Here is a 12632-nt window from a genome sequence, read left to right as displayed (position 1 = left end):
TCCCAGGTAATGTCGCCTCCAACTAGCAACGCGCCATTGACCACATTCTTTGAATGAATCTATAACTGTCACAGCAGAATCGGATGACCAGTAAAAACAATTAACTTGGTTTTACCTAGACCTGTTATATGCGACCAGATAACGTCACTGTCACCCCAACTTCGACCTCAAAGGGGACAATATTTTTGTCAACTGCAATGAACACTCCCTCCTATGGCCTGTAATCTGCCTTGATGATACATTTTCCATGGTTCGCTAAGTACCTCAGAGCTTTAAACTTCGGGCTTCAGCCAGCTGTCGTCGCGAGAATAACTTGAGTGCGAGAACTTTCCTGGGGGGCAGTAAATTCGAGAACTTTGTTACGAATACCACGACAATCCACTGATAAAGTTTTGAAAGTCGAAGTGTCTTTACTCTGAACGCAGTCTTGACTTCCCCTGCCGCAAAAGGACTAGCGAGTAAAATTGCGCCAACGGAAAGCATAAAACTTTAGGGGTATATGAACTGTACCAGAGCTATAAGCATTAATGTAATGTCTAAACAGACAAAGATCATCGATGTAAGTAATTACATAAACCATTGCATAAGGGTCCACGATCTCACTTTTTGATCTCATTGTTTGCTTATTTTGTTGGCCCGCTCGATTCGGAATTGTCAGCCGGGTGTTCAGCTGTAGTTCTTATCTGGAGAACAAAAGTTCAGATTCCGGGAATGACTGAATGTGTAGTAATCATGTCACGTATCACAGACAATATTTTTAGTTTTTCCGTCATAACTATCGATAAGTCACTGTGATGGCTAAATATAAGTATGTGTGTCAATTACTTTGAAAATATATTGTTAAATTCATTTTTATTTCATTTAAAATACCACTCTTTTCCTTGCCAGCTCAGTAAGTCTGGAGTTATTAGATACGGAAGCTTTTCTGTCGGGCCACGTAATTTTTATGCGCCATTTCATGTGCAGCTATCTTTTGTCTTTAAATTCCGATGGAACTTGCAATCACTTTCACATTACGAAGTTTTGACACACTGCGCGCTGGCTGATGGGAGCGACTGTAAATGGGAAATGCCTTTACAGTCGCTCCCATCAGCCACCGCGCCGAGTGTCAACTTTGTTTGCGCGAGTAATACACAGGCCACCGAAAAAATTATATCTGATAAACTTTTTTACTTTGATAGCTGATCTTTATAATTTTTATGAGCTGAATCCAAATCTAGCCTTAGTTTTTTTTGTATCACCCATAGTTTTCGATCAATACGCTTTTTATTATATAGTATAAAAATCCTATGCTATACAGTAAATGGGGAAATTAATGAAACGCTTTGTTACAACATAAGTATGGTTTGTATTTACAGCAAGTTACTTAAAACAATGATATGTGTTAATAGAGGTTTACTTAGTAGCTGCAATTGGTTTATTTCTTTCACTTTTTTCTTTGAAGCTTCTTGTGTAGATTTTTCTATGATGATTCGCTTGCTGTACTATTCGGTGCTGTTCCAGCAGCCTTGGTAGTGTTTTTTCATCACTAGTTCTGGATGAATCAATAAACAGCCTCCAGCCTTTTTGTAATCAATACCAAATTCATTCAAGAGACTGGGAATGTCTGAGCGGTACACTATATCACCTTCTTGTTGAAAAAACTTGGAAAATTGCTGCTCTCTCTTTCTATACATGTATATGCTGGTTCCAATAACCAATAAGTTCTTTTCTTTTAATCTAGAGCCAAGAAATTCCACTTTTTCTTTCGTTAAGTCCAGATCCCTAACCAAATCGTTAAGCTCGGTCTGAGTAAACAATTTGAACTCTAGAGTTTCTGTATTACAATGGAATTCATCATCATCTGGTTCATCTAAATCAGATTGTACATCAGAAAACACTTCTGTTGGAATAGAATTTAAATCATCTGGTGGTTCAGGAATCGGCAAAAATGGCGGACCGAAGGTTAGCATAGCTTATTACCTCCTTGTTTTTCGAATTATGACCAGTAATATCAACACTGCGAAAGTAGCAATCGTCGGACTGTTTTCTTGGCTCCCTCCATATCATAGGATTAGCAAATCTAAAGGCTTCTTTTTCCTTTTTGGACCATTTTCTCACATCTTCAACACAGACATAACATACATTATGTGGAGCCTAAGATTTATCTTGATCACCAAGTTTAGATCCATAGTATCATAGATAAACCTTTTCCACAAAGTCTGTAATGTTTCTTTGATGTTTTTCAATCAAAAATTCACCACAAATACGTATAACAAAAACTGTCAGAAGAGTTTCTACAACCACAATTAGACATTATACTGAGCACATGTACAGGAAACAGGAAAATGAGGTTAGGTTGACAGTAAACAAAACACCATCTGAAACTTCCTGGCAGATTAAAACTGTGTGCCGGACCGAGACTCGAACTCGAGACCTTTGCCTTTCGCGGGCAAGTAATCTACCGACTGAGCTACCCAAGCACGACTCAGGCCCCGTCCTCACAGCTTTAATTCCGCCAGTACCTCGTCTCCAACCTTCCAAACTTTACAGAAGCTTTCCTGCGAACCTTGCAGAACTAGCACTCCTGAATGGACACCATCTGTTAACACAAAAATAAAATCGACCTTTTTTGCCAGAAAATGTTTTTCAGCAGTGCTGCGAACGTCATCTACATTCATTACACATCCTTTTTAAATTATTTTAACTGTATACAAGCTGTTAAATTCTTTATAAAATCGTTTAATATAATAAATTTAACTGTAAAATGTGAATAAATGGTGGGTGATGTTTTTTAAGTATCAGATTTGGATTTCCCACCCTAAGAAACATAAGAACTACGTAATCAAAATATCCACGGGTATGCTGCCGGTCTATAGTGTCCAACGGGCACAATATTTCGGCGCTCATACATGTCGCCATCATCAGGTGAACTGACGGACTGAGCTCCTGTGAACGTGCCGGCACGGAGATCCGTACGCTATGGCTGCTCAGAGGGAACTGGATTCGGTCGCGGCGGCGGCTGATTTAAATACCCTCCGCCCGCGGCGTGCTCCCTCCGCCGTCCGCGCCCCGCGCCAGGGTCGCGCGGTGGAACAGATTGCGACGGCGTCTGAGATGACGTCGGTGTGATGGCTCTGTCCGCCGTGGTCGTCACAACTATACGTTTGCTCGATTTACTCTTGATTAACCCGATCGCTGGTTCCCAAGCCTTGCTAAGATTATAGCCACAGTCACGGTTTATGAGGTCGTCATTGGTGCGAATTTCGATGGCCTCTCTAACAACGCTGTCCCAGTATCTCGACGTCTGTACCAGAATCCTCGTGCGGTCATACTCCATGGCGTGATTTTTTGACAAACAATGTTCAGCGACCGCGGACTTGCTCGGATACATCAGTCGAGTGTGCCTCTGGTGTTCACGGCATCGATCCTCGACGGTACGCACCGTCTGACCAATATACGACTTGCCACTTTGACACGGAATCTGGTACACGCCGGCCTTCCTCAAACCGAGGTCATCTTTGGCGCTCCCCACCAGTGCACGAGTTTTATTTGGAGGACAAAACACAGTTCCGACCCGGTGTTTCTTCAGAATGCGGGCGATTTTCCCCGAGAGTGCGCCTGTGTATGGAATAAATGCAGTGCCTACCTCCTCCCTCGTGACTTCATCCATCTCAACAGGTTGTGCTGCAGTGGTTGGGCGGAGAGCACGTTGAATCTGCCACTCTGAGTACCCAAGTAAATCGAGCAAACGTATAGTTGTGACGACCACGGCGGACAGAGCCATCACACCGACGTCATCTCAGACGCCGTCGCAATCTGTTCCACCGCGCGACCGTGGCGCGGGGCGCGGACGGCGGAGGGAGCGCGCCGCGGGCGGAGGGTATTTAAATCGGCCGCCGCCGCCACCGAACCCAGTTCCCTCTGAGCAGCCATAGCGTACGGATCTCCGTGCCGGCACGTTCACAGGAGCTCAGTCCGTCAGTTCACCTGATGATGGTGACATGTATGATCGCCGAAATATTGTGCCCGTTGGACACTATAGACCGGCAGCATACCCGTGGATATTTTGATTATCAAATACGCCGGGAGAAACTCAAGAATCACATAAGAATTACGTATTTTCAGCAAAAAAGTTTTTCCATCGTTGGCCTGTGTTTATAAATTACATATTCTTTTCCGAAAGGAAACAGCATAAAATTTCAACGTCAGTTCATACATTAACATAAGAACTGCCTTCCAGGCTAACTGTGGGCCGTAGCTATTTTACAGTTGCTACTGAAATTGTTTAATAATTTACGTAAAAGCATTAACAATAGAATCAAAGAAATTATATTTCATTAGAAGAGATCTCAGTTGTCTTTAACGTTGTCGTCAATGCTAATTGTTTCACGTCACCCAGTGAAAGTTAATATTTTCATTTGTCGGTTATTTTATGTAACTTCAGTTCATTCGAAGGGAGACGGTGACGTTAAAGGACTTTTTTAGACTTCTCATATGTTTCATGTCTTCCGTGATTTAAAATCTACGTTAAGTGAAAATAGGTGGTACATTTATAAGTTAGTGTTAACTTGTGCCCGACGTATAATTGTTACGTATTGTCTTGGATCCATTTCAGCGCTTTAAATAGTTTCCTGATAATGTAGGTTTAAGGGTTTTGTTAGAAAATATAGTGCTTTTAAGTTTTCATTCACTTCGTGTCTTGTGTTATCTGCTTTCAACGAACTTCAATCGCCTGACGCCTGGAAATTAGCTGCACAACTCAACGGAAGATAGGTTTTACTGATTGTTACTTAATTACAGTTTAAGTGTGTTGCAGTGCCTTTTTGGTGCACTGTACGAGGAGCGTCATATTTGACAAATGTGGATGTTGCCGTAGGTTGACTGGTATGGGTCAAACATGTCATGATTATGGGTTGGTGTTTCATTGGGGAGAATGCTGCGGGAAAGCTAAAAAAGTGTCAAATGAGGATCTTCCATGGAGTTGTAGATTATGTAGTCAAGACAAGAAAATCGTGGAACAGGAAAAAAATATTTGTGCCCTCCAGGCAGAATTAGAAATGACATTTTTTGAATTAGGTAGGTTGAAGAGGCTAAAAGACAATGGGAACTGAAGAAGGTGGCAAATAACAGGCAAATGGAGAAAGCCTCAGAAATCACGTTTTAAATTCCGGCTAGCAACAAGTTTGACTTTTTACCTGAGATCGGGGAAGAACTTCAATCTGCGTTTGAGCTTAATAGGGTGCAGCAGACTTCAACGCTAGGTCGGTATAAAAGTCAAGTAGAAAGGAAAGAGTCTTGCTACTAGGGAGCAGTCACGGGAAAGCAATTGCTACAGGAAAAGCTAGGCGCTGAATTCCAAGTCACAAGTATCGTGAAACTAGCGCCAAACTTAGCAAGGTGGCAGAGAAGATAGGAGCTATGTATGGATTTTGATGGGGAAGATAAGGTACTTAATGTAGGAGGAGCAGGAAACAGCCTGGCTAACAAGTTAGAATATAGTGTTAAAGGTGACCTGAAGAAAATAGGACCTGTAACGACACATACTCGTATGGAGTTTTTTGAAGCTTTGCAGCGACATTACCAACCGTGGGTTAACATGGCTGTTAGTCGGTTAGCGAAGAGCTGAGCTAGTTGCTTTTGAATGAAACAATATCTCATATCTGTGCTGTGTCTCTTGCTGCGACTGGAAGATGGTGATACACTGATCATGGCCTGAACCTAAATAGGAGGAGGAAGGAAAGATTAGCTGAGCACCGTGCAGAAAGTTTAAGGGGGTCCAAAAGCACAGAAGACAAAATTCCTCCGATTACTACAATCAAAGGGGCACTTTTTTTTAGGTTAGAGTCAAGTTACAGAAAGAGAGTATTGAGAGAAATAGAGCAGTACAAGGCCATAATATGCGTAACACTCCTGAAAAATAAAATTAATTTGTTTCGTCAAAATATCAAAGGGTTGAAAAACGAGATAGATGAGCTTATGGTATCGCTATAAGATGTGGAAAATTCTGAAGGGATATATATTCTGTGCCCCTCTGAACAACATGCAACCACAGGGATGGAGAAGTTAAATATTGGGAACTATAGACTTGCATCATTTTCATGTAGAGTAAACATGGGAAAAGGAGGAGCCGCAACATAGGTAAAAGTCATATTGAAACAAATAATTTTTTGTTGATCAGACGGTAGAAGCATGTGTTTGTGATTTATTACTGCAAAATACTTCTATGATAATTGTAACAGTCTACAGATCTCCTCTAGGACGCATTCAGCAATTTACAAGAAATCTAGATGGATTATCGAGCTACCTGTCAGAGTGAAGAAACAGTTAGCAGTTTGTGGAGATTTCAATGTAGATTTCTTAAAACAAACAGGCGGAAAAATGAACTAGAATTATTATTTGAGTGTTTGAATCAGTAGTCAGTTTTCCAACTCGTGTGCAGCAAAATAGTAGGACACTAATTGTTGGCATTTTCATAGACAGTGCTCAGGCTGAAACAATCAATGTGTACAAAATTCATCATGAGGCACAATTAATGGAAATGAAAAGGACGGCACCTTTCAACCTGGAGTCAGTTTCAACTAATCCAGTGAGGTATGTTAATGAGAACAAGGTATAATAATATAAGAGTAAGCTAAAAAGGCGTTGTTGTATGAGGTATTTGTAGAAAGAGATGCTAACGTATATTTAATTTATCCCATAGTAAATTTGTGTCAATATTTGAAAGTTGGTTTCCTAAAAAATTATCCAAAAGATACAAAAAACAAATGAGTCATAGACAACCAAAAGAATTGGAATCCCATATAAAAGGAAGAAGGAAATTTATGTAAATGCCAGAGAAAGTTAAGATCTGACATTACTTGGATACTACAAAAATACTGTAGTATTTTAATTAAAGTCATTAAAATGTCCAAAAGTGTGCATGTCCTGACAGAAATAAACAGTGCAGATTAAAACTATATGGGACATTATGAAATGTGAAACAGGACAGCCATTCAGCGTACAAGATTCCATAACAATTAAACTAAATGACAATGTTGTGACTGATAATTCACAAGCTGCAAGTACTTTTAACAACGACTGCCTAAAAGTAGTAACAAATACAGGATTTAATGGTTCAGGTGAGGAGGCAAGAGAATGTATTAAAAATGTCATTTCACAAAACTTTAAGCAACTAGAAGTAACACAAACATCCTTCACTAAAATAACTACTACTACAAAAATTGTAAAAAAGAAAGCTCTTTTGGGGTTGATGGGATTTCAAACAGACTTCTGAAACGTTGTTCCAACTCAATAAGTAGGGTCCTTAGTCATAAACGTAATTCATCACTGGCACAGGCAATTTTTCCAGTCTTGTTAAAATATACAATTGTTAAACCACTTCATAAGAAATGTGACAAGACAGACTTAAGCAGTTATCGTCCAATTTCCTTAATGAGACCTTTTCAAAAATATTCCAAAAATATACTCGAGAGTAATCTCACATTTAGGTGGAAACAATTTACTTACCGTATCACATTTTGATTTCCAGAAAGGTTACTCGACTGAGGTTTCTATTTATACATTCACTCATCGAATAGTACAAGCCTTAAATAATAAAATATCACCTGTTTGTATTCTTTGTGATCTCTCCAAGGCCTTAGACTGTGTAGATCATGATACTGTCTTAGAAAAACTCTTGTTTTATGGTACTGTTGGCTTTACACTTAGCTGGTCTGAATCGTACTTAATAAACAGAGTACAAAAGGCTGTGCTTGATATTCAGACAATGTCAGAAAAGTAGAAAATTTTTGTGACTGGGGTAAAAACACAAAGGGAGTCCCACAGAGTTCAAATTTTTGTCCAGTCCTATTCCTAATATATGTGAATGACTTTCCACTTAACATTCAACAACCAAAATAGCTAGTTTTTGCAGATGATACGTCCCATTAGAGAGAAAGCAACAGAAGAGTTAATAAATAATATTCTCCAAAGAAGTATAAGTGGTTCTCTGAAAACACTCTTCCTAAATTGAAAAAAAGAAACACACTACATTCAGTTCTGCACAGTTTCAGCAATAATTGATGTAGCACAGGGGTAAGAGTGAGTATGTAGGGTAGAATACTCCAAATTTTTGGGTGTACATATTGACAAAAACCTGAACTGGAAGAAGCATGTTACTGAACTTCTCAAACAATTAAGTTCAGTTACTTTTGCTTTTCGAATAATTGCTAATCTTGGAAACAAAAATGTCAACCTCCTGACATATTTTGCATATTTCCACTGAACAATGTCATACAGAATATTTGTCTGGGATAACTAGTCATTTGAAAAAACATATTCATTGCACAAGTGCGAACAGAGAAATTAATTTTTGATGTTCACCCACGGACGTCATGTAGGTACCTGTTCAAGGAGCTAGGTATTTTAACTGCATCGTCACAATACATATTTTCGCTACTGAAATTCGTCATAAATAATCCATCATAATTTGAGAAGATCATTGATGTACATACCTAAAACACTAGAGGGAAAAATGACCTTCATTATCCATTGTTAAAGCTGTCAGCGGCTCAGAGAGAAGTTCCATATGCAGCAATAAAAATTTTGATCATTTCCCAAATGACATAAAATGTCTGACAGGTAGCATGTTTTATTTCCAGTTTAAAATCATTTCTGCTGGTCAGCTACTTCTGTTCCATTGACAAATTTCTCATTAAAAATTGGTAGTCAGTTAAAAATAAACAAAGGCTTGTGTGATGTCGTCAGTCATACGACCACACCGCCGCCTGAGAGATCGATCCACCGGATGCGAACCTCTCTATAAACGGGACAGAAAAACGGCTGTGTTACAAAGAGTGCACAGCCAGTCGCAGTACTTATGCTCGCCGCGAGGCCACTTCACGTGCAGCAAGAGAGTGGTGCAGCTGTGCCAGTCTACAGTTCGTAGCCGCGCTCAGTGGTCAGACAGCGCCAATGTTAGTCATCGTCTGCAGCTCAGTCATTGCTGCCATCAAGTCTTTGTAGCTCCGTTCCAAGTTAGTCTTCAAATTCACCGGATTCGACATTAAAGATTACGATAGATTAATGCGTCACTGCAAGATTTGGGACTAGTAAATTATGTCATTCTACCAGACGCTTAGTCTAGTCGCGTCTTCTAAATGGTCAACGAACTTATCATGGACTACAGCGAAGTTTAGTAATAAATACTTCCTTATTTTGTAGGCCTGCTAATTGTGTTTTCCTGTTGTAGCTACCAAGCAGTCTTGGCATAGTAGAACCCACGTTTCCACCTCCTTGGCTACCTCATGTTGATGGACTCGATTATGGTGGAAGATCGAGAGCCATCAGCTTGTTTTTAAGTGTAGTTGCATGAGTAGAAATATTTACACCGAAAGGCCAAAGAAACTGGTATACCTGCCTCATATTGCGCAGGGCCCCCACGAGGACGCAGAAGTGCCGCAACACGACGTGGCATGGTCTCCACTAATGTCTGAAGTAGTGCTGGAGGGAACTGACACCGTGAATCCTGCAGGGCTGTCCATAAATCCGGAGGAGTATAAGGGGTGGAGATCTCTTCTGAACAGCAAGTTGCAATGCGTCCCAGACATGGTCCGTAACGTTGATGTCTGGGGAGTCTGGTGACCAGCGGAAGTCTTTAAACTCAGAAGTGTGTTCCTGGAGCAACTCTGTAGCAATTCTGGACGTTTAGGGTGTCGCAGTGTCCTGCTGGAATTGCCCAAGTCCGTCGGAATGCACAATGGGCATGAACGGATGCAGGTGATCAGGCAGGGTGCTTACGTGCATGTCACCTGTCAATCATTTCTAGACATGCCAGAGGTCCCGTACCACTCCAAATGTACACGCCCCACACCATTACAGAGGTGTCGTGCAGTCATCAAGGGTACACGAGTGGGCCTCCAGCTCCGATAGCCCATGTCGCTGATGTTTCGTTGAATGGTTCGCACGCTAACACTTGTTGATAGCACAGCATTAAAATCTGCAGCAATTTGCGGAAGGTTTGTACTTCTGATCACGCTGAACGATTCTCTTCAGTCGTCTTTGGTCCCATTCTTGCAGGATCTTTTTTCTGGCTGCAACGATGTCGGTGGTCTGACATTTAACCGGGTTCCTAATATTCACGGTACACTCGTGAAATGGCCATATGGGAAAATCTCCACTTCATCGCTACCTCAGAGATGCTGTGTTCCGTCGCTCGTGCACCGACTATAACACTACGTTCAAACTCAAATCTCGATAACTGCTGTTGTAGCAGCAGTAACCGATCTAACAACTGCGCCAGACACTGGTTGCCTTATATAGGCGTTGTCGACCGCAGCGCCGTATTCTGCCTCTTTATATATCTCTGTATTTGAATACGGATGCCTATACCAGTTTCTTTGGCACTTCAGTGTAAATGATAATATGTTCTCTAATGTTAACGCTGATCATGTATACATATCCTGTAAATTGACTCTTTCCACATCATTTAGATAAAAGAATCATCCAAATGAACTATGGAACATGTAACTAACTAAGTAACTGACTAATTACTCACTGCTCGTTGTCTTTCCGCTTAATCGTATGCCATGTGGGCTCACGACACTGCTTAGCAGAATGGCCGTAATACGGCAAGTAGAACATGCTGATGGCATACAGGGTTCACTGTGACGAAACAGACTGCATTGTGCGCATTTCGGTGGACAAATACCAGCATAGTCCTTTCTTTTGTACCCTCTAAACTGATTCAAGTCTGTGGTATAAATTATCACTTTCGGTAGAGCGATGTGTTACCAAACATCCACCAAGCCGAGGAGTGATGTTCGCAACAGTGAAAGTATTTGTTATTAACGAATTGGTTTCGAGTGTTTCGAAGTTTGTTACCATTTGTGCGTGTACAGTTGGAAGGATGGTCGCCACGCGCCTGCACTGTGAATCGATGATGACTCTTTTGTTACGTGTTTCCGTACTTTGGTGACCTGGCGGTTATTCTGTTGTATGATGTCCTGTTCGGAATATTGGGGCGCGCTGACGAATAAAGGCGCCTCCAAGACAATGGCGGTGACGTAAGGGAGGAGGAACAACGCATTGTATTCTATCTGAAAGACTGCACAGAAATAACAGTCATGAACTTCATACAGAATTAAATTTGGAAATTTGTGATAAGGTCTTATGGGACCAAACTAACTTACGCTATGGACAATACACACACTAATGCCCGAGGGAGGACTCGAACCTCCGACGGGGGGAGCCGCGCGGGCCGTTACAAGGCGCCTCACAACGCGCGGCTACCACGCGCGGCTCATACAGAATTGTATCTGAAGTATTACCTTACATATTATAATGTGGCTGAAGACGCAATACAATGATGTGACAAACGTCATGGGATAGCGATATGCACATATACAGCTGGCGACACTATCACGTACACAACGTATAAAAGGGCAGTGCTTTGGCGGATCAGTCATTTGTTTATACTCATGTAAACCATGTGAAGAGGCTTCCGACGTGATCATGGGCACACGACGGCAATTAACAAACTTCGAACGCTGAAAGGTAGTTGGAGCTGGAAGCTTGGGACATTCCACTTCGGAAATCGTTAGGGAAATTCAGTATTACGAGGTACGCAGTGTCAAGAGTGTGCCGAGAATACCAAATGTCAGGCACTACCTCTCACTACGTACAACGCAGTGGCCGGCGGTCTTCATTTAACGAGCGACATAGCGGCATTTGCTTAGAGTTTTCAGTGCCAACAGACAAGCACTACTGCGTGAAATAATCGCAGAAATCGATGTGTGACGACCGACTAACGTATCCATTAGGACAGTGCGGTGAAATCTGGCGTTAATGGGCTATAGCAGCAGACTACAGACGCAGGTTCCTTTGCCAACACCACGACATCGTCTGCAGCACCTCTCCTGGGCTCGTGACCATATTGGTTGGATCCTAGACGACTTGAAAACCGTGGAATGGTCAAATGAAACCAGATTTCAGTTGGTAAGAACTGATGGTAGGGTTCGAGTATGGCGCAGACCCCACGAAGCCAAGGACTTAAGTTGTCAGCAAGACACTTGGCAATTCGGCAGTGGCACCACAACGGTGTCACATGGAGTGGACTGGGTCCTCTGACCCAATTAAACCGATTATTGACTGGAAATAGTTACGTTGGGTACCTGAAGCCCATCTGCCGCGCGGGTCAGCCGCGGGATCTCGGGCATCTTGTCACGGTCCGCGCTGCTGCCCCCGTTGTAGATTCGAGTCCTCCCTCTGGCATGGGTGTGTGTGTTGTCTTTAGCGAAAGTTAGTATAAGTTAGATTAAGTAGTGCGTAAGATTAGGGACCGATGACCTCAGCAGTTTGGTCCCATAAGAGCTTACGACAAATTTCAATTTTTTCCATCTGCAGCCATTCATGGATTTAGTGTTCCCGAACAACAACGGAATTTTTGTAGATGACAGTGGCCATGACACTGGCCCACGGTTGTTCGAGATTGGTTTGAAGAACATTTTGGACAATTCGAGCGAATGGGTTGGCCACCCAGATCGCCCAATATGACCCCTATCGAACATTTATGGGACATAATCGAGAGGTCAGTTCGTGTACAACACTTTCGCAATTATTGACGGCTATAGAAGCAGCTTGGCTCAATATTTCTGCAGGGGACTTCTAACGAC

The sequence above is a fragment of the Schistocerca piceifrons genome, chromosome 4, assembly GCF_021461385.2.
Source record: "Schistocerca piceifrons isolate TAMUIC-IGC-003096 chromosome 4, iqSchPice1.1, whole genome shotgun sequence".
In the NCBI taxonomy this organism is placed as follows: domain Eukaryota; kingdom Metazoa; phylum Arthropoda; class Insecta; order Orthoptera; family Acrididae; genus Schistocerca; species Schistocerca piceifrons.
This window is presented reverse-complemented; position numbering follows the sequence as displayed.